The 27,477-nt window shown below is 36.5% G+C and overlaps 2 long non-coding RNA genes across 3 annotated transcripts in view; one reads left to right on the forward strand and one right to left on the reverse strand.

The window, feature by feature from the left end:
* Positions 1-14,537: 14,537 nt before the first annotated feature.
* LOC122217879 lies at positions 14,538-26,282 on the reverse strand. Its single transcript, XR_006201724.1, has 3 exons — positions 26,105-26,282; positions 21,546-21,935; positions 14,538-14,680 (listed from the first exon to the last, which is right to left on the reverse strand). It is a non-coding gene; the product is annotated as an uncharacterized LOC122217879 (long non-coding RNA).
* The window catches only part of LOC122217882, a 62,533-nt gene continuing 57,532 nt past the window's right edge, over positions 22,477-27,477 (forward strand). For both annotated transcript variants that reach the window (XR_006201726.1, XR_006201727.1), the window contains exon 1: positions 22,477-22,908. This is a non-coding gene — a long non-coding RNA (uncharacterized LOC122217882). The remainder of the gene's footprint in view (positions 22,909-27,477) is intronic.

Consider the following 27,477-nt stretch of genomic DNA (forward strand, 5'->3'; position numbering starts at 1 on the left):
CAGGTATTATGCTAAGTGAAATTAGTCAGAGAAAAGACAAATATCCTATGATTTCACTCATATGAGGACTTTAAGAGACAAGACAGGTGGACATAAGGAAAGGGAAACAAAAATAATATAAAAACAGGGAGGGGGACAAAACAGAAGAGACTCATAAATATGGAGAACAAACTGAGGGTTACTGGAGGGGGTGTCAGAGGGGGGATGGGCTAAATGGGTAAGGGGCACTAAGGACTCTACTCCTGAAATCACTGTTGTACTATATGCTAACTAATTTGGATGTAAATTTTAAAAAATAAAAAATAAAACAAGTTAAAAAAATTTTAAAAATTAAAAAATTTTTTAAAAACTTTAAAAAACTAATAAATAAACAGAGATATTAGTGGAACTTACCCCATAGGACTACTGTGAAGATTAAATTAGTTAATATGCTTCCTCTAAGATGAACATAGTTATTAGTAAGAAGTAATCAATTAAAAACAAACACTGTCATGGGGCGCCTGGGTGGCTCGGTCGGTTAAGCGTCCGACTTCGGCTCAGGTCACGATCTCGCAGTCTGTGAGTTCGAGCCCCGCGTCGGGCTCTGGGCTGATGGCTCGGAGCCTGGAGCCTGCTTCCGATTCTGTGTCTCCCTCTCTCTCTGCCCCTCCCCCGTTCATGCTCTGTCTCTGTCTCAAAAATAAATAAACGTTAAAAAAAAAAATTAAAAAAGAAAACCAAACACTGTCAGGTCTACACTGAACAGAATATAGAAATATTATTATGTATTACAAAATTATTATGCATGTTACATATATACAGAAATATTACATTTATAAATATATATATATAAAATAATATTATATATACACACGCACCAGCTGACAGCTAATGAATAGTATGATCTTTTTGGAGTTTGTTGGACAAGCTCCTGTGGTTAGACATCAATCTTTTGAATTTATATAGCACCTACCAACTAGCCTTAAACGCTTAACAAGCTGTGACATGACATGGGATGATTTGAAGTAGTAACAAGGAAAACAAAAACAAAATAAGGAGCAGAAGGAAAAAGTACATGCTACTTTGCTGAGTTTCACAACCTGGCCAATGGTCTACTTAAAATTAAGAACTACACTTGAAGTTGCTGAGTCTTGTTTAAAGTTAACTCTGAGTCCCAAGGAAGTTAGAAAATCCAATGCCTACCAATATAACATTTTATCGTAACTTACGTGAATCTTCTATAATGAACCTCAAATATGTTTGGAGGAGATCATTTTGATTACATACTGGCAAGATGTAACAAAACCCCCCTTATCTTCTCACAAATGGAGTTATTTTCATGTAAAGCTTTGGAGGTTAGAGAATCATCACTTCCTACACTGATGTGTGTAAAACCAATGGCTTCGTTTATAGTCCCATCCACCCAACTCTCCTGTTCTTTCTAAACTTCTATTCTAAATTCTATTATACTGTCCCCAACCCCCAACATACACTGACCTATCTCCAGCTCATTCCTAAACAGAGATAGTATTTCCAGGCCTGGGCACCCTGAATATATTCAGAGAAGACTTCACCCTTTTTAAGGCCAGGATGATAGGAAATTTCCCACTGTTACAGCAGATGAACCAGCCTTTATTTACTCAGCATGCTTGATGACAGACTTCTCATACTGGAATGGACATTTGGGGGGTGGCCTGGCTCAGAATCTAAGGCAGAATAATTTCCGTGGGGCAGCACAAAGCCTGCAAAATTGTGTGCGGTTTCCCCTTAAAAACTTTATTAAAAGCGTTGCCAATAGTTAGGAGTATCCCAGAGATATTGGCGAGGAAATTCTACTTGAACAAATTATGTAAATATATGTCTTCAGGATTTTTTAAAATGATGACCTAAAACTGGTTTATATTTTTGCTGCATTTACACTTATTAAAAAATAAATAAGGTAATCAAGTCCTCATTATTGCTACACAGTCCTCAAAGGTTATGACCAAACTGGTTTTGATTCAGACAAAATGGAAATTACATATCTCCTTATGTCTAGGATAAGCCTATAAAAATCCATGAGCGCAACAGCAACTAATCCTTGATCTGCTTTTCTTTCCTTGGATTGTGACTCCTTGGGTGAAAACAGAACAGCAGGTATAGAATTGGCCTCCAGTTTAAGAAAGTTGTCTTAACACAAAAATGGTAAAATGATATAGATATAGATATAGATATAGATATAGATATAGATATAAATAGATATAGATTAGATATAGATGGATACACACACACACACACACACACACACACACTTTCCTGATTCTTCAATTTTTACAAACTCCCAATTTAAAGTAAACCACCACCAAAAACAAAAAATAAAAATATTGTAACTCTTTACTGCTGGCTAAATATTTCTCTCTAATCCCAAAATCATTTTAGTAGTGGTAACCCACATATTGCTGCTTGATAAAAATAATCTACTCCAGACAGCTACTGGGTGACTTGATGAAATCAGTTAGAAATAACCTAGTAGATGTGAGGAAAAAATATTCAAGATGATGTTTAAAAGAGAACAGTGTTTCTCAGTAATAGAATAGTTGCTTTGAAAAAGAGATGGAACATATTATTTTGAAAATGTTCCTTTAAAATGCTAAATTCAAGCTACTCTTATGGAAGAGATACAGTTTAAAGGACTAAGGTGTACATTAAGCCATGCAAAAATTACCTTGCTAAACAGCTGCATATAAAATGAACTTTCAAAATTTGAATATTTAAATGCTATACCTATTTAAAGAACTATATTGAACTCTTATTAAAATAAAAAGCTTTCTTGTTGCCATTACTTTGTCATTTCCTGTGATAATTTTCTGACAGAATTTTTTAAAGCAAAACACACTTACAAGTTGTATAAGAAAAATGGGGTAAAACCCATGTTGTGACAACTGTAACCCATCAATGAAGTGATTAGAATAGGGCTATCTAAAATTGAAAATGGCTGGAAAAAATCTCTTTGGACTTTTATCTCATAGAATTCTCCATCTTATCTCACAGACGACATTTTCAAGTTGATGTGGTTTTGCTATCTATGGGCAGCTCCAACTTCCACCTGATAGTCCTCAAATTGCTTTCTTCCTAATGGTAGACCTAATGGAAGGGCCTAAGAAAATGACTGCTGAATCCACTAAATGTTTGTTGAATCTCCCACAAATAAGGGAGTCCCCTCCCCTCCATCCAACTCTCCTGTTCTTTCTAAACTTTCTAAATTCTATTACACTGTCCCCAACCCCCAACATACACTCTCCTATCTCCAGCTCATTTCCAAGAGGAGAGTATTTCCAGGTCTGTGCACACTGAATACATTCAGAGATTTCACCCTTGTTAAGGCCAGGGTGATAGGAAATTTCCTACTGTTACAGCAGATGAACCAGCCTTTATTTACTCAGCATGCTTGATGACAGACTTCTCATACTGGAATGGACATTCAAGAGGGTTATTCCCACCTGCTTGCAAAGAAATGTTAATGTACAGTATATTGAATAAGGACCCAGGACAATTAAAAATAAGCCAGACTCATGGTGAGTGTATGGAAAAACAACTATAACACATTTTCAACACTGGTAATGTTATTGTTACTTAGATATTTTTTAAATAGAGACAGAATGTACCTTTCTTCCAAGAAGGGATCATAAAAGTGAAACAGGAACAAAGAAATGAGAAACACTGCATCTTTCTTAGGGTGCAGCTTTTATAAGGTTCTGTACACTAGGTTATTTAACCACTTTGTCTATGCAGTACTTCCCTTCCTCCCAGCAATTTGGATCAGAAAGACCGTAACAGTAATTGGAATATGAGTCACAGGATGTACTTTAGGTCAAGACAGCACGTAAGGAAGACTAAGTCAATAATTTCTCAAATTGTGGAAGTTTGAGAATTTTTCTTCTCCTTTTTTTCCCATTTGTTTACTTTCATTTTTTAAAGGGTTGATTTTATGTTGTCGCCTAAAGTTCTTCATGTTCCTTAGAAATGGGGCTAGCTTTAAAAAAAAATCACAGGTTTTTTGTTGTTGATGGTATTACTGCAGTTACTTTTAAATAATTTTAGGGCATTCTATTCTACGTGGATGGATAATATTGAATAGTCTTTCCTGATCAAAAGTCCTGATCTAAAGTTATCCTGATCGGAAGTTCACAATAAAAAAATATTCCCAATGAAAGCACATTTAACTAATTGTGGCCATGGCGTATTTCATGGAATAAAACATATTCAGCATTTTCAAGTAACTTATATTTCTGGAGATCCCGTTTGAAATCTTACTTTGAAAATTGGAATTCCTGGGATCAGGAAGCTTTTTTAATTCATCCAACTGATCAGTCAATGTGCAAGGAGCAGTCATGGTAATTGTCAGGACATGTATTATGCTTAGAGACAAGTGCTAAGATACGTTGTTGGCACTACAAATGATCTGTGGGGGCGGGGAAAGGAGGAGGGGTAAAGAGTGCATCTGGCAAAGGTCTCTTAATTTCCAAGACACCTATCACCATGATGATGAGATCTATAAACAGACATTAACTTAAAATCAGTACGTAATGTACTAAATTATTTATACTCTTGCTATAGGGAGGCAGGGGGAGGGAAGGAAAGAAAGGAGACTATGTCATAGATTCAGAAAGTGTGATTTCCTTAGGCCCTGGCAGTACCATGAGGGTATGTTTTCCCTAAACAATCTGGTTCTGTTTCTTTGGAAGGGGTTGGGCCTGGGCAGTGAGAGAGAGATGTAATCAGAACACATATGGATGGACAGGGGAATTCTCCTAGGTGCACTTAATAAAGTTTATTGCTATTAGGGCAGATAACCTATTTGATGTTCAACCGCTCACTTACGACAGAACTAGGTAAATTGGAATGCACAGAATGAGTAAATTTCAATAGATTATAACACAGTAGATTTATTTCTGTTTTTAGGAAAATAAGCTATTTCCACATTGTTAAGTAGAAATCCGGGGTACGTTATAAAATCTGTATCAAACAATATGGATTCGAGAGTAATAATGCATAACCCCTACCTTAAAGAGCTCTGTGTTAGTGGTTTACCAATGAAATTTTATGGTGGACAGAATCAAAAGTTGTATTTGAATAAATAATGATCACAGACTATTGTCTTTTTTCTTCAGGAGGAAGAAAATAAAATTGATCTGCTATTTTCTGCTAGTCATAATTGGTTGCTAAATTATATCTGTCTACTTTCTTCATAATGTCTTCGACATATAGGAGATAGTGTACCTTGAAGTTTGCACTGTAAAGATGAAATACTGTTTCAGAAATTAATTACCTGAAGTAAACCCATTGAATTTCTCTCCATCCTGACCCATAGAGAGCTATGTTCAGTCTCCTAATCTTCAGAATTTTCCTTATCACCTTATTCTCAAAAATAACCTATCTTTAATTTCCATGAATCCAAAATATAATGACTACTGACTTTTGTTCCAAATGGAACATGAATTTAAATTGCTGCTTTTGGTTTTTTTAGCCCTCCTACAGGCAGGGAAAAATTTTGTTTTCCTTACTATATTCATTTGTTCATACCTCTCATTCATAGAATCATTGAGGAAATTCATTATCTTCTACAAAAGTTAATTTTAAAATTAATAGGCATCCTATTCAGGGACTTCCAATAACCTTAATTCACTGATTATAAATCTTCCCTGTGCATCCCTCAGTTCCTTTGGTGCCAGTTAAAACAAAACAGCCTGCTTATCACATTGGCCTAACTAGAGGAATGCTGGGAATTTGATCATTATTATGGATCATTATTATTATATGGAATATTCTGTCAATACCGCTCATTATATTTCTATTTAATCTGCCTTTTAAAAAAGCCTTCTCTAAAAATTGTTTCCCTTATAAGAAATAATGCAAACTTTCTATCTTAAAATTAATACAAATTCAAAATAGAAAATCTGGCAAAGAATAGTGGGAAAAAAAAGTGTTTAAACCAAAGCACCCCACCTGGAGGCAAAATTTTAATTTATATATTTTGATGCATTTTTAAGAAAAAATGAAAATATTGGATTGATACATGTGCAATATACAATTTTGCATCTTTCATTTTTAGTTATCATGCTATTTCTATGTTGTTAAATATTCTTAGAAAATATAATTTTAAATGAATATAAAAAACATTTCTTGGATGCTGTACTTTTTTTCAATGTTTATTTATTTATTTTGAAAGAGAGAGATAGTGTGCAAGCAGCGGAGGGGCAGAGAGAGAGGGAAACAGAGAGAATCCCAAGCAGGTTCCACGCTGTCAGCACAGAGTCCAATGCAGCACTCGAATTCACAAACTTGAGATCATGACCTCAGCCAAAATCAAGAGTCAGATGCTCCACTGACTGAGCCACTTAGGTGCCCCAAATGCAGCAGACTTTTAACAAAAGTGTTTTTAATTCTATTTTTCCATTTTATTGTTAAATATATTTGAGATGTGTTTTGTTGTAGGTGATGTAAGGATCTAACATAATCTTTTTAAAAAAATGTTTCCAAACATTTTCTTTTGAATAATATATTATTTCTCATTGGTTTCACATATCTTCCTTAGCTTTGTTAATGATATCCTCAAATATGCTCTCATTCTCCTTTAATCCATGATGTTAATAGTGTGGTTTTTTTAAATCCAAATTTGATTATATTACTACATTGTCTGAGCAACTCAGGGTATAAGAGGAAGACTTCAGGAGAGGTGGATTTTGAGTGAAACTAAGTAAGTATGTCAGTTTCCAAAATTTGAGTTACCACTGAGCTTGGAGTTTAGGGATGGGCAACATGAAGATAATTCTTAGGGCATACTAGTGGATTGAAATCAGTGCAAATAAGTTCAAAGCTTGAGTGTCTGAATCACACCATTGTTTAGAGGTAAAGTAGTTGAGGAATTACTGACAAAGAATCAAAAATCACGAGAGAAGTAGTATCAAAGAGAACGATGATAACCCAGAAACTAAAATTCTCAAGAACTGGGGGTGTTGTGACTTAGAGATCTGTTAGTATTATCTGAACTGTGTCTTCTAAGAGGTTAAGTTTCTTCTTTAGTGATACCTATATTTTTTCTGTTGGTTCCTGCCTTTTTTTTTTTAATCTCCACAAACTATCTTATCATTTCATATCTTTGTCACTTTTCAGTTAATTCAAGGAGAGTTTTTCAGGTTTGTTCTTCACCTTGCCAATTTCCCATCGCGCCACTTCAGCCTTTTTATTATTCAAATAGAGATCATCTTCATTCTCTCCACATTTTCAACTGGTTCTCAAATTATAGTCTTTGATTCTTACTTTACAGAGTCCAGGCCCTCTCATATCATATTGAAAATGCTTCCAAGGGGTGCCTGGGTGGCTCAGTCTGTTGGGCGTCCGACTTCAGCTCAGGTCATGATCTCACTGTCCATGAGTTCGAGCCCCATGTCGGGCTCTGTGCTGACAGCTCAGAGCCTGGAGCCTGCTTCCAATTCTGTGTCTCCCTCTCTCTGGCCCTCCCCCACTCCCACTCTGTCTCACTCGCTCTTTCAAAAATAAATAAACATTTAAAAAAAAGAAAAGAAAAGAAAAGAAAATGCTTCCAAAATGTTACACTGATTTTGTAGTAAATCTTTTTCCCCCCAGAAATATGCTTTCCCTTGGATCTTTGGATGATGTTTCCTTTCTTCTATAGAATTTCTTCATAGGTTCTCTTCACAGATTTGTTTGTTTGGTACTCACATAAAAACAGAATTTCTTAGGTCCACTTTTGCCAGCAGGATAGAAGTGAGAATTATCCTTGACTGTACTTGGTCTAAATGAATCTGTCCTATCAAATGTGACTTGAATCATCTCACATCAGCTTGATCAAAGGCTGATAGGTCGTTTCAACTAGCAGATTGAGAAGCTATCTTAATAAGCACATGAAAAATGCTCAATGTCAATTGAGGAATGCCATTTTAAAAATGAGATATCACTCTACATTCAGTATTGTGCTAGAATAGAAGACAGGGACAATTAACAACTCTCAACGAAAATGTACAAAAATGAGAACACTCATAAATCACTGGTGGGAAGGTAAAATGATGCGGTCATTTTGGGTTTTGATAATTTGACTATATAACATGTCTTTGTGTGGATCTCTTTAAATTTATCCCGCTTGGAGTTCTTTGAGCTTCTTGTATGTGTAGATGTACATGTTTCATCAAATCAGGAAATGTTTTGACCATTATTTTTTCAAACATTCTCTCTGCTCCTTTCTCGCCTCCAACACTGGGACTCTCATATGCCCATGTTGGTCCATTTGATGGTGTCCCTTAGATCTCTTAGATTCTGCTCATTTTTCTTCACTCTCCTCTCTTTTGGCTTCTCAGACTGGATAACTTAAATTGATCTACCTTCAATTTCACTGATTCTTTCTTTTTTCTGCTCAAATCTGCTGAAATCCTCTAGTGAACCTTTCATTTTAGTTATTATACATTTAGGCCCCAAATGTTTATTTGGCTTTGTTTTAAAAAAATTTTCTACCTCTTTATTAACATTTTGTATTTTGTAAGACATTATTCTCCCGGTTTCCTTTCATTCTGTGTCTGCTGCTTCATTTAGCTCTTTGAGCATATTTAAAATAGTGACTTAAAATTTTTATCTAGTAAGTCCAATGCCCAGGATATTCCAGGGACACTTTCTACTAATGTCTCCCCGCCCCCCCGCCCCCTGGGAATAGGCCACATTTTTTTTTTCTTTGCATGTCTTCCAATTTTTTTTGTTGTTGTCTTGAAAACTGGACATTCTGAATATTATAATGTAACAGCTCTGGAAATCAGATTATTCTCACTCCCCAGGGTTGTTGCTGTTTGTCATGGGTTATTTATTATTTAGTGACTTTTCTAAACTGTTTTGTAAAGTCTATATTCTTTGTTATGTGTGACCACTGAAATCGGTGTTCTGCCAGCTTTGTGGTCAGCTAGTGTTTTAACAGAATTCCCTTAAACCCTTGGAGCAAAAATTAAAAAAAAAAAAAAATGAAAATAAATTTTAAAAAAGAGAGACAGAGAAGAAAAAGGGAAAAGACTTCCTCTGTTTTTACACATTGTCTCTGTTTGGGGGCACTCCTTCAATTAACCAGACTATTTACAACTCTGCCTTGACCTTCACTTGTGCTTGTGTGAAGCTTGAAGATGAGCCAAAGATAACAGCTTATGGTTCTCTTCGGCCTTTTCTGAGCATGTGTCGAGCTCTGGGCATGTATGGGGCCTCTTTGATAATCTGATACATACAGGAACTTTTAAAAGCTCTTATTCCTCCACCTATCTTCTTTCCCAACCTCTGGCTTTCTAGCCTTTTTGATCTGTCCATTGTTTGTCTTGACTATAAACCCCTGCCCCAGGCTGCTGTGGCCAGTACTTTTGATTTTGAGTACTTTCTGCAAACACCACCCAGGAGGCTACCCTATCCCTGGGAATATTCCAAATCAGGCGAAACAATGGCAAGCCCTTGCATTGGTCCTTCAAAGGACCTGCCAAACAGGTTGAAACCCACAGCCACGATTATTTGAGAATAAGGTCCATATTGCTCCCTTGGGCCCTAGAAACCTGCACCAGCATTTCAGGCTGCCATCTTCACAGCACTACTGATCTAGGAGTGGGGGCAATGAGCAGGAACTTAAAACGCCAGAGCACTCTCTTACTGCAATGTAGCAACTTCTTTCTTCATTAAGTTTCCCCTGGTTATGATAATTTTTTGAGAAGTTTCCAGAGTTTTAAAAAAGTTGATTATGAACATTTATGCTAGCTTATTAGGTGCTTTTGTGGAGGTATAACATTCTGGAATTCTTTAATTTGCCTCATCAGTGATGTCATCATATTAGTGTAGTCACTTGAAAACAGTTTGAGTCTCCTCAAAAAGCTTAACATGTTACTTTACGACCCAGTAATTCCAATTCTAGGCATATATCTGAGCCAATTGAAAGCATAGGGCCAGACAAAAACTTGTACATAAATGTTCACAGCAGCATTATTCATGTTTCCTCAAATGGAAACAATCCAAATGGCCATCAACTAATGAAATGGATAAGCAAAATGTGGTATATCTGCACAATAAATACTATTCAGCCATAAAAAGGAATGAAGTACTGATACATGGTAAAGCATAAGTGAACTCTGAAAACATGCTAAATGAAAGAAATCAGACAAAAAAGGACACATTTTGTATTATTCTATTCATAGGAAATGTCCAGAGTAAGCAAATCCATAGACACACAAAGTAGATTAGTGGGTACCAGGGGTTTTGAAGAAGGAGGTATGAGGAATGACTGCTAGTATGTATGGAGTTCCATTTATGGGAGAGGAAATGTTCTGGAAATAGGTAATAGCAATGTTTGTACAAGTTTGTGAATATACTAAAAATCTCTGAAATATATACTTTAACACACTGAATTTTATGATGTATGAATTATATATCCATTACTTTTTCTTTTAAATTAGTAACATCTTACCTAAATTATTCTTCTCCTAGATATATTATAGTGCTCTTGGGTAGCATAAGTGGGATGGAGATAGCATATCCCACAGTGTTTCCTGATTGATACTACTTACTTATGAGGAATATATTCCAAGGATGTGCTTTCATGGTGAGGCTAGTTCTTGTACATTTTATTTTGTTTTCTTTTTCAGGAACCCACAATTTCTCTCATGCCCAAGTTGATAATATCCTAAAATATATGCCAAAGCTTAAATATATGGAATTAGATAAATTATAGATACAAAAAAACTGAACCTAATAACTAATCATCAATGTTTATATAGAATAAGCCAAGGAAGCTGTTTCTATGATAATAACTTTATATTTCCATACTTTTAAGAAATTTCATTTATTAACAGACTTGTCATAATAGTTTTTTTTCTTCAAATTTTTAGTTGCCATAATATATTTAGACACCAGATTTTTTTTATACCACACATTAACAAATCATCTTTATGTTTAACACTAAAATCATTGCAAACTTTCCCTCTCACATAACATGAAACTATTTACCATATGGTTCACTAAATCACCAGAAAGCAGTTCAACCTATTATAAGTGCTCAGTCCCAGGGATGCCTGGGTGGCTCAGTCGGTTAAGCGGCCGACTTCAGCTCAGGTCATGCTCTCGTGGTCTGTGGGTTCAAACCCTGCATCAGGCTCTATGCTGACAGCTCAGAGCCTGCTTCAGATTCTGTGTCTCCCTCTCTCTCTGACCCTCCCCCGCTTGTACTCTGTCTCTGTCTCTCAAAAATGAATAAACATTTAAAAAAAAATTTTTTTTAGAAGTGCCCAGTCCCAATATCTTGTCACATGCTAATTACACTTCATGCCAAAGACAGTGCAGACTTTACAGAGTGTCTAGCAAAGGTTCAACACCTTTTCTAACCTCTTTCATAAGAAGAATTAAATAAAATGAAAATGAAGATATTAGCCATTCTTGAATAACAACACATGAATTTTTTTCTGAGTCTAGAAAGGAAACAAGGAATAAACTACAGAAAAATAATACTTTTTAGAGAGAAATCTTTGATCCTAGTATTACAGGAACTAGATCATTTGCCCTGAAAATACTACTAACAAATACCACTATAAGTATTTGTGCAAAGATTTAGGGGAAAAAGGAACAATATTTACTTCAAAGAAAAATAATGCCACTTATATAATAAGAAATATGAAAAAAATAAGAAAAATGGTCTAACATCAAGACTCTTATTAAACACCCTGAAGATTAGCATTTTTGAAAGCCTATTCTCCTTGATAAATTGTTATAGCTAATCCTTATATTCCCATCAAATATATACACACACGCATTATTATGAACTGAATGTTTGCGTCTCCACACCCCCAAGGTCTTATGTAGAAAATCTAATGCCCATTGCGATGGTATTTAGAAATGGCGCATGGGGAAGTAATTAGAATTAGATGACGTTATAAGGCCGGAGCCATCACGATGGGATTAGTGCCCTTATAAGAAGAGACCTGAGAGACTTTGCATCAAAGAAAGCTCAATCTACCACATGGACTGAAAAAAGCTTCTTACTAAACCTGTAAAATTCCTTATAACAATTTGACTAAGATTTATTACAAGTGCATCTATACCTGACGCACTTGTTACTGTATCATGGTTACTCTAGAAGACTCTGAGTCACTCTTAACAGATATTTTAGGAAATTCTTATTACAGCACTTAGTACTACTTATTGTATGTCTCACAGTTTTAAAATCATGTTGTAATTACTTAGCTATTTGAAATTGGATAATTCAGGGTTAATTTCTAAACAAATACTCAGAGGCAAAAGGAAAGCAGGTTTATTTTAGAGCAAACATTCAAGTTTTTGATAATTCAGTCTTTTGGTTCTGCCAATGTTTGCTTCATGCATTCATGTAGACAGACAACTCTAGCAAGCTTGAACAGGTGCTATTTGTGAAATCTAGTGGGATTAATTCCTTATAGTTTAACAAGAACAAGCCCTATTATGCATTAAATAATCTCAATGTCAGCCTCCTAAAGAATTACTTAGCTTATACAAGCCATAATCTGTTGCTAAGAGAGATAAAATAATAATTATTATTATTATAGCAGGAAAGTGTTGTAACCTTCTGACCAACACCTTGTTGACATTTCAGCCTTTTGCATAAACTGAATTTGTAAAGTTTATATAGATGGTATTTGCACTGATTTCATTTCACATGTATTATTGCAAAGCTTATACTTTTCAAACAAAGTATAAAAAAAGGCTGTCAAATAACATGGAAAATCCTGGAAGGACAACATGTGCTGGATACTCACGACAGGTCAAAACAACAGTGTGGCTTGGTCTCAAACCAAGTGTTATAAAATTCAGGACCTAAAGGGAACACATTTTATAATAGGATTTAAAACTACTTTTTCCTAGTTTTGATGAATATTAATGATGCAACATATTTGAGATATAAGCCACATAGTACATCCTGTAGCTTTACGAAGCCAGCAGTATTCTCAGAACACTTCTTTTGTGTAAAAACAAAGCAAGTACAGATACGAACTATGATCAAATTGAAAACTGACAGACCTGCAGTCTTCAAGAACATGTGACTGACCACTGTTTACCTTTGGTATATTACAAACAGAATATGCTTCAAGTGTCGTTTAAACCAAGAGAAATTTCATGGTGCACAACAGTGTCATATTTAATACAAATCCTCTAGGGTTGAAGCTAAGCAATTGGATCAATATCAAGAACAGAATGTTTTTCGTTTTGATGAGTGTTCTACCCAAGTGTAGGATTCCAAATGAAACCCAAGATACTGTGATAGGACTGACCAGTAAAAAAAATTAATTCTCTACCAAAACCAGGAATTATTTAAGTGAATGAATGAGAAATAACTTCAAAGATTAAGGAGTTTCATTTAAAAAGGCTTCTCACTAATAGGCACAATGCAATTGATAGTTTCCATACATTAATTATCCTTCCATGTAGTTATGCCAAATAACAAAATAGTATTATAATTTTGAAAATGCTATTGGTTATACTCTTGTCACAATCAGAAGCTATACTACTTTCTTGTTATTGTAACCACAATACCAGGCGTGTTTTCCACTTATTTAAGTAATTGTTCTTCACTTTGATTTATCATTATGTCTCATCTTTTCTGTTGATTTACAGTGTCAGGGTTGAACTACAAAGCAGCTAGGAAACCATGATAAATGGGAATATGCATGCAATAAATAGCAGACTAAAATGATGCATCTGTTTTAGAGATCTATCCTGCCACTTGGCTAGTTTCATTTCCTGAGTAAATAACTATAATTTTCTTATTATAAACCTTATTGAACTCATGTCCAGGCAGCTGTGAATTTCTGTAGTTGCTCCACTGAGGGATGGCTTATTAACCATTTAATATGCTTTCTATCCTAAATTTTCATGGCCATAGAAAAAGTTCCAACAACACAACTATTAACATAATGTTCAAGCTTCAAAACTCAAATCTGAAGGCAGTCACAAGAGTCTGCTGTTCTAAGATTGTGAACACTTGTCCTTAGCTTGATTTTGAATCATCTTTAAATATCCATTAATTTTTCTGAAAAATAAAATTTAAGTTCATTCAACTTTGCATATAGTATTCTTGAATATTCCCATCAGTAATGTGGAATTGAAAGGTCAATGACAACAGGATAGGATTTTAAAATGGCACATATGTCTTTATATACCTCCTGTTGATGAACACTGCCCAAAAGAGGGGAGTGAGTCTGAATCAAAACAGTATATCTTTTTTTTCTAACTTGTAATTTTTTTTCATGTAGAAAACGTGTATACAGATACTCATGTATGTGTTATCTCAGGTGTTTGCTTGCACCTTAATTAGAAAACTGAATTTGAACAAAATTATTAAGTACTTATTAAATATTTCTGTAATTATGACAAATTTCATGTATCATGCAGATAGTACTCAAGCCTAGGGCCTCTTTATCATAAATACGAGAGCATTTCAAGAAATAATTTGTGCCTTCAATTAACAAATTATGTGTGTTAATAGCTCAAGTTTCTCTTCATACAAATTTCCATCAATTCAAAGATTTATTCAGGATTTATTCAGACTTATTCAAAGATTTATTCAGGAAGAGTCCAGTGATGGACTAGTACTATGATTTTCTCCATGTTGTATTTTAGTCATTCTCGCAGGTCATGAGAATAATGAACAATTATCTTTCTCTACAATCTGAAATAGAAGAAAAGTTAGTTGAAATGGAACATCTGACCTAGAAATACATATCCCTTTCAAAGGACCAAAATAGGTAGATGGCTTCATATTGCCTGAGCTACTCATTAAGTCAACTTAACTTCAGAAATAGTGTGGGATATCGTAGTGAAGACTCAAAGTAATGTGTTGTATGAAACTACTAATGTTTAACTCAGAATCAATTTAATATTTCAAAAGATTGTAAATGTAGAAGTATTATTTTATTAGAGAATATATACCTCTTAAGTTTTTTACCCAAGTTTTTACTTCCTTTAGTACTCTGGGAAAATGAGTACGTTATATAAAGTGTTTGCTTTTATTGAAAATTCAAACAAAATTCTTTTACTCAATTCAAAATTCTTTTTTCTGAAAGCAAATATACATATCAAAGTAACCTCCAGGGACAAAATATGCCATAAACTGAAATGTTATACTATAGTCTATTGTGGAAAATTATTTCTTCTAAGCTAATTTTGTACACGAAATTTAGTTATTCTAAAAAGGCAGATTACATATTTATTGCACATATGTTGACAGATTTAAGTGAAAATACGTATGCATGCCTACTTTATAAACAACTGAATATCAGAGCTAAATTTTGATGAGTTACTTATTTTGTCTTTTGAATCATCTTAAATATCTCCAAATTCCATTTAGATTACATATCACAGTTCCTATTTATTCTAGCCTTAAAGTAATTAACAAAAATTTCATTCTTTTGAAGATTTGAAAAAATAGATTAGGGGGTTAAGAAATATCTGAGATTTTTTTTTGAAATAAAAGTAATTCAGTTGGTTGAAACTCAATTTTTTACAAAAATTTTTGAACATCTTTTCTCCCCAGGGTCCCTGCACTTCAGTTTTCTATTTACATAACAAGATCGTTTATATCAGGATAAAATGAGAATAAGCATGTTCCATTCTAAAAACCAAACCAAACAATACGGATGCCCCTTAACCTTTATCATGAGTTCGAAATATAAGAATAAAGATACTCAAAATCTAGTCTACTAACCCCTGGATGACTGTAATTTCTAAGTGGGATTCCTCCTATTCGTACCAATCTCATTGCGGAACAATCACATCCTCTTAGGAAAGGGCTGATTGCCCTTTTCCATAGCAACAAGTGACCACCAGAACCAAGTTCTCAAATACTCCATGAAATAAATAAAACACTCGTTCTGTTACCAAGCCTCTAAAAGCCAGCCAATCAGTGACAAGCAGCTGTTTCTGAAGTCAGAATTAGCAGCAGCCTCACTGAAGTGCATATATTTATACAAGTCAAGTAGTGAGCGATAGTCTTGTTCAAATAATCAGTTTTGTAACTAATAATAATAATAATAATAATAATAGTAATAGTAATAATAAACCAGTCCCTAAATTCTACTCTTGCTTCTGAAAGTCCATCAATCCTTGAACACCAAGCTTTCCAAGCCCCTACGTAAAATAAGCTCTCTGCTTTCTCAGAAAGACTGTGCATGAAGAGTACAACTCTGCCTGATTCAGCAAGCAGTTCCTTTAGATCCTTTTGTGTTGGATATTGAATGATTATCTTCTTTACACCTAAAATTATGATAGGTCAGTGTGAAAAGCAGTAGCATTATCCCCTGTAGAAATAAATACAAAACTCAAATAAGTAAAGGCATTTATTTTTCTCAATTAATAAGAAGTCTATAAGTAGGAAGAACTAGTAGTAGGGATCAACAAAGTAATCAAAGGCTCAGGGTCTTTCTGTTTTTATGCTCAGCCATCATTGCTGCGGACATCTTTAAAAAAAAAAAAAAGGAGGAAAATAGATTTGGGGTAGGTAGCTAACAGTAATCATCATGATAGTATAGCAGTTAAGAGTTCCATTTCTGTAATTATTTCCTCTGGGTTAAATTTTTTGTTCTGCAACTCATTAGTGGCATGACATTGGATAAATTATTTAACCTCTCTCTAAATCTTTTCTCTGTCTTTTCTCTGTCTCTTTAGGGAACTGCAATAGGAATTAAAGTATATAATACTTGTAAGGCATTTAAAACAGTAACTGAGTAATAAATATTAGTATCATTATTACTGGACAAATGTACTTATGTTCACTTCTAGTGGTTTTTCATAGAAAGTGGGATCACAGGTAATATTAACTCTTGTGAGTTTTGTATGCAGAAAAAATAGAAGAGCAAACTAAGGAATTTTTTGCCCTGCCAAAATTAACTAAGCAACTTAAAAAAATTGAGAAAAACCTTGCATCATGTTGATACAAAGTAAGAATAAGATTGTTTGCATTTTAATTTTAGTTTCCTTTGACGTTAATCTGAAAGTTTTCATTTTTTAAGGAAATCTAGTCTAAACGTGGTGAAAATTATCAACTGGTCCAACTTCCAAAACACACACACACACACACACACACACACACACACACACGCATTTGATGAAAGTTCATGAACCTTGGCAAAACTTTTGTTGAACCTCCCTGAGTTTCAGGCTTATTTGAAACTGGAACCAGGTGAGTCTCAGATTTTGTTATGAACGTTTCACAAAGTTCTACAAATAAAACATGATTTACGCAACAAGTAGGATTTGTTCCCTATCTGTTGCTAAAGTCTTCAAAATTTCTCAGTACTTATATCTGACTTTTTATGCTTTATACAGTAATTTTCAGGCTAAGTTCTCCTCACATATTTTTAAAGTTTATTGTTAGGAACAGGGATAAATATATTCTTATTTAATAAGAAAAATATCTTTTCATAGTAAGGTTTTCATTGACAACTCCCAGAAATTCACTCTTTCCCTAAGAAGGGTACAATTGCATAGGATTTCTTCCTCTCCAACTTAGATGCAAGTCGTTTTTCTTTATTTTTTTTCCATTTTTATACTTAGAATTGCACATGTATTAATTTCAAATTGATCAGCTCCAGTTCAGAGTAGTTACTTCTTAAGTGTGTTCTATACACAATGACTTTAATGATCCACATTCTTCATTTCTTGATACATACCACACTGATTATTTATTGACATGTCATTTCTTATTTTAATACATAGGGAAAAAATAGTGACAAAAATGACATGATATATATTCTAATTTGTTCAGTAATATCACCCATTTGTTCAGTAATATTAATACAATATTGTGATAAAAGTAACCCAAGCTAAAACATTTCTTTATTTTTACAATAATTCACCTTTTTATATCAGTGAAAACATCTCAGTGACAAGATCCTTGTGAATGCAGATTTCATAATTATATTAGATGGGTACCAAAATGTTAATGGGTTATAAAATTCCCCCTTTCTAGGTAATATGGTATAGAGAGAGCAGATGCTTTAAGTAATTTGTCAGCTATTCAATAGGTGCTTCTCCCATTCTAAAATGCATGGTGAAAAAGACAAAAGATCACATCCAGGCTCTTGAAAGGCCTGTGGTGTAACATACACGTAAGAAAATAAATCAGTGAGGACAAAACTGCATAACATAAATCGAATTAAATACTAAGAAAATATAGTCTAAAAGCAAGACACTGTTTTTTACTAGGTTCCTTGAAGAAGTTCTCTGTTTTATTAAAATGTATGCCTGTATTCATTTATTTGTCTTTTAAATGATACTTCCTACAGCTTTTCACTGAAGGAAATAAAGATAGAATAACAATTAAAAGTATGAAGCTCAATGAACTTTCACAAGGTAAACATTCCCATTAACAAGCAGTGAGATACAAACAGAATGCTATCAGTATCTTAGAAAGTCCCCTTGAGCCCCCTTCTAATCACTACCCAACCCATGTTTGAAGAGTAATTACTGATCTAACACAACAGAATCGTTTTATCTGGTTTTGAAATGTACATAAGTAAAATCATACAGGATAGACTCTTTTTGCATCTGAATTTCTTTCACTTTTATGTTTTTGAGGTTCATTGATATATGAAATATAACAGTAATTTTCTTACTCTCATTGCTGTATAATATTCCACAATTTATTTACCCATTCTATTGTTGGTGGACATTTTAGCTGTCTTTAATACATATTTTTGTGAATTTCTCTTGTGTGTGTATCTAGAGTAGAACTGCTAGGTCCTAAGGCATGCATATATGCATTCAGCTTAGAGAACTCTGCCATGCAATGGATTGGTAAAGTGGTTTTTACCAATCTACATTCCCACCAACAGTGTACAAACATACATATTGCTCCGTGTTCTCTTTTTTCATCTTTGCAATTTTCATCTTAGCTACTCCGATTAGTGCCTAGTGGTAGCTTACTGCTTTTAACTGAAGCCCTCTTTCCTATGTTTGTTTGTAATGACTGTGACTTGTTTTATTTATTAGATTGGCTGCCTTATTTTAAAACTGAATTTTAGGAGAACATTTAATTATTTAAAAAATAGAAAATGAAGAGGAACAGAAAGAAGAAAAAACAGTCACCCAGATCTGTGTTTCATACACATCCCGCAGACACTTCAAAGTCAATATAGCTTAAATTAAACTATCATCAAATCTAGTCCCTCCTGTTTACAAACCCCAATGTTGAATGTTCATTGTCTTTTTTGTGTAACTTATTTCACTAACTTACTTGCTTGGATCCTGTAGGCATTTTGGATTTTGGTTTGCTACTGCAACAAAACAAATGCTTACCAAAAAAAAAAAAAAAAAGAATCACTGCAGATGAGACTATAAATTTAGAGAAAACTATCCAGCTTTATTAGTATTTGAGTTATTCAGTAACTCAGTTGATGCTGCTGCATTGAGCAAAATCTGATTTCTCAATGAAGCCACACAGATGGAGGAATCAGATTCAATTAGTTCTGGAAAAATAGTTATCCTCAAAGAAATGCTAATTACTCACTGCAATAAAAATAAATGTACCTCCTGACACTTGAGAAAGCACTATAAAAGTGGAAACAAAACAAGGGAATTAGAAGAATCTAAATATCCGCTTTTTAGGGGTACTTTAGTAAAAAGTGTTGAGGGAAATGATAAATAGTTGCTTGCAGTTTAGGGTTATGATACCTTGGCTAAGAGTTTACATTGTAAGTGTTATCATCAAATCTTGGAAGGAAATCAGACCCTAGATTCTCCCTGTATTTCACATTTCACCTCATTCTACCCCTCAACCACACACAGAGCAAAGCATTTTCCCGGATGTCAGCATCACATAAGATACCACCCAGCTTGACCCTCAAGTGCCCAAGTACTAGAATGCCACAGACAACTGTGCAGGTCATGCCTGCCCAACTCTACATGTCCCATTGGCCGCCCTAAAAGTAAGCAATCATCAATCTGCCTTGCCAGTGTGAATTAACCCATACTCTTAAGAAACAAAATCAAACTGAAATTCTTCTATAGGACTTTCATTTTTAGGTCTCAGGATATAATCTGTCACTGTGCAATACAGTAAGAGACACTGCAAATAAGAGTTTAGACCAGTTGAGCTGGCAATGCTCCTTTCTAATTTCCTACTCCCAATTTTTACTTCCTTAGCTTCAGCATTTTTATTCTTTACTCATCTGTTTCAACTAACAGTCACAAGAGCTTTGAAACAGAAAAGCTTATTGCCTCCTCCTCTAACCCAACTGACAAGCTCCCATTTGCCTTCTCAGAAAACGGTTTCTCCCTCTCACTGGAAACACTTTCAGCCAACATTCCCTCCTTGCCTCCTAACAAAGCCAGCGCCCCAGCCTAGGCAGCTCTGCTCTCAAGGGTTTTTCAGTAGGTTCAGTCTGGCTGGGAGGGACTGCCTGCCATCTGACCTTTGTACTGCACATCTACACAGGCTGGAGAGACAAGGTGGGCAGAGCTGAGAACTGAGTCAGGAGAAGGAAGAGAAAGAGACAAAAACAGAGTCTGGGATCCAGAGAGTCCAAACACTATTTGGTTTGGCTTTCAGACATGGCAGCCTAGCAACAGGAAATGTCAGCTTATTAAAGACTTCTCATGGCATCATCAGACGACAGCCATCAGACCCCTTGGCAAGGTTCCCAAGATCACACTAAGGGAGAAAAACAATATGAACCAAAATGAATGTCTATATTTCCTTTCTAAGAGGGAAGAGTTTACTAGGCTGGCTGATTTGGCAAGCTGTTAACAGAACTAATTTGATTGCTTTGGCAAAGAAAAGGGGATACATAAGGAGATCTCCCAGCTCGGATGCCAGTTTTGAATTCCAATGATTATCCTGTACACTGTTGACCTGATGTCAATGATGAGATAGAGGTGGCTTGGGTTGGCAATCGCAGAAACATCACCAAAAGAAACCACTGCTGATTAAAGCTGGCCACTTGCATGTGCAAAGGAAAAGTTTTTTCTGTCAGAAGCAGGCCAGAGCCACCCTCAGGCCTATTATTTTTGGGGGCAAATTTCAGAAAAGATGCTTTTATCATGTTTGTCACACCTGTGAATGTACCACTTATGTTATCATCCTCACAGTGTATAACTCTGCTCTTAAAACTGCTGGCTAAAAGCCCTTCCCATTAGGGGATAGATCCTACTTATCTAAAGTTCAGAGCCTACTGAAGTGTTTGCGGCATTAACAGAACTTTAGTTTCTTCTTGCCCAGAGGGGAAAGAAAGACACTCTCCTCTGGTCCTAGTTACATGGCACCAAGTGTTTCATCCCCTGGAAAGAAACAGAATGCTGAAGGAGAGACACATGATAAACTCCATGAACATCTCTACTGACGATCTGTGTGCTTTTATTTTCCTTGGCATACTGGAGCAGCAACTTAACTAATCAGTTTCTACAACCTCTGAAGTTTTGTTGCTACTAAAACCCATAGCTAAACATAAAGGAGCAAACAGAAATCAATATACTGTCTTGACTAAGATTTTTAGGATATTCCCCAAACAACTTTCTCGCTCATTACAAAACTCACATACCGCTGAGGCAGAAGGCACACGGATTCACTCAAATGAGACTGAGGAAGTTGCCTTTGTCTTCAACACCCATGCGGTATCCTTTATTCTTCTTGGCATCTATCCCTTTTAATCACACCATCCTTGGAATGCCAGGCCAGGCAGATTCGGTCACTGAGGAAGCCCACAGGGATCTGCTAGAGGTAGGTAGAAGAAAAGGGCATCTGTGGCTAAATAGGGACTCATGACCTCAATTTCATCCCAGGTGCTTGCAAAGCTTCTTCATACCTAGTGAACCACAGGGAACTGTGGAACAACTGTCAATTTCTCAGAGAAGTCCAACTCTGGAGGGCTTGGTTATTGCTTCAAAAGGTCCACTGGATTCTAGACCACAATTGAAAATATGGTCTGCTCCTGCAAGGAAGTAAGTTTCTTTTGTTTTATACATGCTCACCTGTCTCAGGTTACTACTCAGTGCTCTAACTACCATTCTAACTTTGCTCAAATACTCACTACTCTTTTTTTGTTTGTATTGAATGGGTGATAAGTTAAGGATCTGAGATATATTAAAACAGATGATTCATTTAATGGCATGAGTCAGAACCATATTGTTAATTCAACCAACATACTTATGTCACTCATACTACATGTGCAAGTCACTCACCATGCATAGTAAGAAAGAGGTTAAGAAATGCATGAGTAAGTTTCCAGGCAGTATTTAAGGGAATAAATATATTACAGTCTTATAGGCCAAACGACTTTACAGAAGGTTAAAACTGACATTTATTCCTCATGGGGTGGGAGGATCCAGACATAGGTATATAAGTCAAGGCTTTTTGTGACTAACAAACTCACACAATTTCTAGGAAGGCCAGAGAACTAGGTCTGGAGGCTATGTATGTAATTGGAATTGACATCATAATACAGAACCATCTAGCGAAGCCATCATTGCTATCACCAAACAAACCCTTGCATTGCCTTTAGAACTTCAGCTACTATTGGCCCTGGAAACTAAAGATTTTCCTCTTCCCATAGCAAAATGAGTTTTTCATGGCACCTACTTCTTTCAGTCATTAGATCCTAAATCAAAGTTTGGGGCCAGAGTATCTGACTGACAGATCCTAATTCATGTGCACACATCCTAATTGTGCATAAGGCTGGAAGAGACTGTATACAGAGTTTCTGTTACTAAAGTAGGAGATGAACATTGCCAAAATTCAGAGAGAGTGAGAGAATAATTATTTGACAAAAAATGAGCAAAATTTCAGAGCCTCTATTGCTATTCTTTTATCAGGGTTTGAGGCAAACTCCCGGGAGATCTTAATTTGCCACAAACCCATTAGTAACAATTCCTCAAGACATAAGGAGCATCAACAGCCAGAACCAGGTAGGAAAACTTCTCTTTCTCTGAGCTTGACGGAAAGTTGGTAGCTTTGATAGCAATCCAGTAAATGGATCAGAGATATTCACCCAAATGAGGTATATGTCCCCTCCAAAATCTAAAGATATAATGAAAACATTGTGCTTCTTAGTGATATGAGAATAAGGTACAGCCAATTCACCCTTTACTGTGAAAATCCCAGACTACTAGATCAGTGTTACTGATTTTTCCTCTTGCCTCAGTTTCCAATATATGGCTCAGCAGAGTATTGTTATGAATGCTGTCTTAATTTAAAATATTGATTTTATTCATCATGGATTGTTTGACATTAAGGATGTTTTTCTGATTACTGCATTAAAATATTTTCTATCTTGATTACTGAGTTTTTTAGTGTCCCCCTACTGTGTGCCCTTGAAGAATGCCTCACTAATGCTGGTTCTGCTTTAAGTCCATTCTCGGGGATATTCAACTGCCTGTTTCCAGGAGCAACTATTATATTAAGGGAGACAGAGACTAATATAACATGTAGTCTAGAGAATATAAAGTTCTGGGTAGGGGTATGTACATACGAAATAGGATAGCAGGGACGGTCTCAGACAGTGGGTGACATTTGAGGAAAGACATGAAATAAGGAATAGAGACCTAGATTTGTGTTTACACATATCAGTTTGAATTTTAAAGGGTACTCATTGACATGGACTTAGGGATGCGGTGATCAAGTGACCATTGCCAAATATCTCACAAGATCACACCTTTGGCTTATCATCCAGTCATGTGCCTATTAAGATAAGCTTTCCCTCCTTACCTCAGTAACTAAGGTCTCTGCCCTATTACTTAGCCTCTGACACTTGGGGATTCTGGTCTCCCCGCTGAAATCTGGTACCAAATTTAATACATTAACACGCCCAAGCATCTCTGGCCAATATGAAACACCCAAGTTCATCTAGGCCTTTAACAGTATCCAGAATGCCCTGAGGGCCAATTACAAAGTCAACTCAGAAAGGAGGGTATATGGGCTTACACCTCTAAAACTGTCAGATTTTGTAATTATGTATGTATATGCTTTTATATATCATTACCTTATTATATTATTACATTGTATTAGTATGTATCATATACATAATTTTTATAAACAGAAAAATCTGAAAGATGCATATGGAAATACATTATCAAGAAACTATACAAAAGAGGGAAAAAGATAATTTTTGACTGAGCTGAGTTTATCAATACACATGTACATTTACCAGAGTGTCTGAATTCAGTACACATGCTCAAGCAAAGGGAAGTGGTTCTAACTTGTTTGCCTGGTGGTTTTAATGGAAACCTGGACTCAGAAGTGATCTGCACTACAAAAAAACCAGAGATGTCAAAAATTCCTTGGAATGGTATGAAGAAAGAATCTACACACTTAGGGAACTATACCCATGGGAGTGTATTTATCACATGTAATTTATCCAAACTTTCCCTTCAAGAAGGCTCTGAAGACTGCTGTCAAGACATTGAGAATTAAGTTTTTGAGAAACATATTATTATTTTATTATATATACTATGTGTGTGTATATATATATATTATATATATATATAATATATATACATGTGGATATTTTCAACACATGCTTAAGCAGAATTACTAGTGCCTGAAGAATGTCCTTGCTCTCAAAGTTATATCCAATTTATATCAGAAACTAGATATTAATATCATAGGGCGGGATTTGCCCCAGTTTATAATTGATGTGAAAAAAAAATCAATATGGAAAACAAACTCTCTTGCTTTAAGGATTGGTAAAGTTTCTCCTAATAATATTTTATGTACCTTAACGCTTTCACTAGAAGAAAAAAAGCTTATTTATTTTTATTTTGCAAAATAGTATAAATTGAAGGGATTCCCATTATGAGTATGTCTACCTATTTTTCTAAGACTTTAGAAGAAGGTAATAACTGACTGAAGAACCAATCTTCATTTCTAGAAAAACAGTATCTGTTTTACAGGGCAAATATTTAAACACTAAGATAAATTCTAAATAATTATGTCAGAGCCATAGTATCAGTTTCTGGCAGATAAAAGTTTCTTGACTCTGTGTTGAATCATCTCAGGCTTCTCACTTCTATGCCATTTGCTTCAAGAGTGCACTAGTGGAATGCCCAATTAACACATCAATACTCCAGAGGTCACCACTTCAAAAGCTGAGGCCAGATTCCCAAGTCACACGTGGGTCACCTGAATCTAACATCCTCATCATCTTCAAGGCTCCTCCCATAATTTTGAATTACAGGCATATCAGGTTTATGTTGGTTTTTACCTTTTCACTTTCTCTAATGCATCACTACATTTCTTCCATTATTTTCAATAATATTTTTAGATCAGCTTTTGCTAGTCCTGTAGGCATAATCACTGTTCAGTATGGCATTATTTCACTTTCCCCCTGATGATTAAAGGAGATTTTTTTAAATGTTTATTTATTTGAGAGAGAGAGAGAGCACACACCCTGAGCTGAAATCAAGAGGAGGCTTAACCAACTGAGCCACCCAGGTGCCCCAAGAAGATTTTTACATAGTATGTTGTCCTCATCCATTTCATGTATATTCAGAATTATCTTTTCCAAAAGTATTTCCCAACATCACGTCCTTGCAAGGCTGAAATTAATAGTGTACTTCACTGCTAGGCAATTAAATTACACCGCTCTGCCAATCTTTAAGGAACTTCAAAAACGTGTTCTCTTTCTTCTTTAATATGGCTTCTTGCTTTAAGAAAACACAGAGAAGTACCCCTTGTTGACCTGTCCAGCAAAGCCCCAGCCTACCAAGAGGACACTTCTCGACCTAAATCCACCACCCGACCAGCCCTGAGAAGGCTGGACAGGCCTTGTCCCTAAGTCCCCAGAAGAAAGAGGCCAGTGACCTCTTCAATGGTCAACTCTGTGAGGAGTGGCCCATCAGGCTAGGATTTGACTGGGACGAAGCCGCCAGCACAAGGAAACTGGGGAAGAGACCCGGCCTCAAACCTCCGTCAAGGAGACCTCAGATGAGAAGGAAAGCCCCAACCCACTCCAGAAGGCGGGCGAGGGTCCCATTCCCTCTCCCCAGGGTCTTCCAGCCTCGGCTATGGCAGGGGGCAGGGAGGCCGGTTCCCGTAAGGCCCCCATAGCCTGCCGGCCCGGCCTTCGCTCAGCTCCTAGGTACTGGGCAGCCACAAACAACTCACCTCCAAGCAGGCAGGTGCTTTCAGCCTCGGCGGATGGCACGCCTGGGGTACAGCCCCCGCAGGGGCCGAAGGGGCGATGGGCGAGGAGGGAACCGCGGCTTCTTCGCGCCCTTGGGCTCCCACCCACAGGCGGATCAGGGGGCCCACCGGCTGGTCTCCAGCCTCCGCGCCGCTTCCGCTCAGCCTGCCCGCGGCCGCCTGGGATCCGAGGGCGTGAGTACTTCCGGGACAAGCTGAGGTTCTAGGTACACCGCCGGGGTGGAGCGGTTTAGGATTTCCTGTTTGGAAAGTCGGCCCTGCAGAAACAGCCCGCTTCCCTCAAGTTCACCTGCTCCCAAAGGGCAGCCCTCAGAGACTCGCGTGTGCTCCCCTGAGACGAACAGTGCACGAGTTTCGGGCTGCACCTTCCTGGGAAGTCCGCCTGAGGCTGGTGGGGAGGAAGCTGGTTTTCTGAGACCACCGGTGGATTTCTGTGCCGCTGCCCTTGCCGCCCATCGTGGACGTGCTGCCGTACACCCCAGGAACCAGGACCCAGCCGGGAAGTGACACAAAAGGAGAGCCTGGTGCTGAAGAGCACGATGAGCTCTGCATAAAGCGCCTGCAGATGGGAAAGATCGTGGATGGGTTTGAGAGGATCGTGTACGGGGCGAGGAAGGAGGCCCAGAGACAGAAGCAACCTGCCAAAGCCGAGATCCAGAAGGTTCGGAAAGAAAAAGACCAATTTGCAACAGACCTGAACTCCATGGAAGATTTTTCCATTTTCTCTGACCTCTCAAAGCTGAGCCACTAAAAAAGTTGATCAAAGGCTACTAATGAATGCTTCCTAACCAATGAAGGATCGCTGAAGAAGCACGTTGATTGCATAGTAACAGTTGGAAAGGAAGGCCAAAGATAGCAAGCACCGAAGGCCCATGCAGAAAAGAAATGCAAGCCGATAGATGGGAAGATCAACCACATACGGAGTAAGGGTTAAGTGGCCTTCCAGACGAGCCTAAGGAAGAAGCAGGTAGGTGCACATCTCCTTGCTGGAGAAGGCCACTGAGCAGAAGACTTAAACAATGAACTGACCAGAATCTGCTATGACCTCGTTTCCAAGATGGACAAGATCGGACCTGGAAGTTCCTGACCAGTGCCCATTCTGCCTTCCAGTCTATGTCTGACTTTGTTAGAAGATTCGTGCTCTTCTCTCTTAACTTCAACTCGTTTTTAGACCAGATTGTTTTAAAGAGAAAACTAAATACAGTTTCCCTTAAGTAAAAAAAAAAAAAAAAAAGAAAGAAAGAAAAAGTGCCTGACGTTTCTTACAGTATTTCTGAATTTTTGACTGTTCACTTCCCTATTCTTCCTTGCCTCTACCTGAAATAGTTTCTCCA

Source organism: Panthera leo, chromosome B1, assembly GCF_018350215.1.
Source record: "Panthera leo isolate Ple1 chromosome B1, P.leo_Ple1_pat1.1, whole genome shotgun sequence".
Lineage (NCBI taxonomy): Eukaryota > Metazoa > Chordata > Mammalia > Carnivora > Felidae > Panthera > Panthera leo.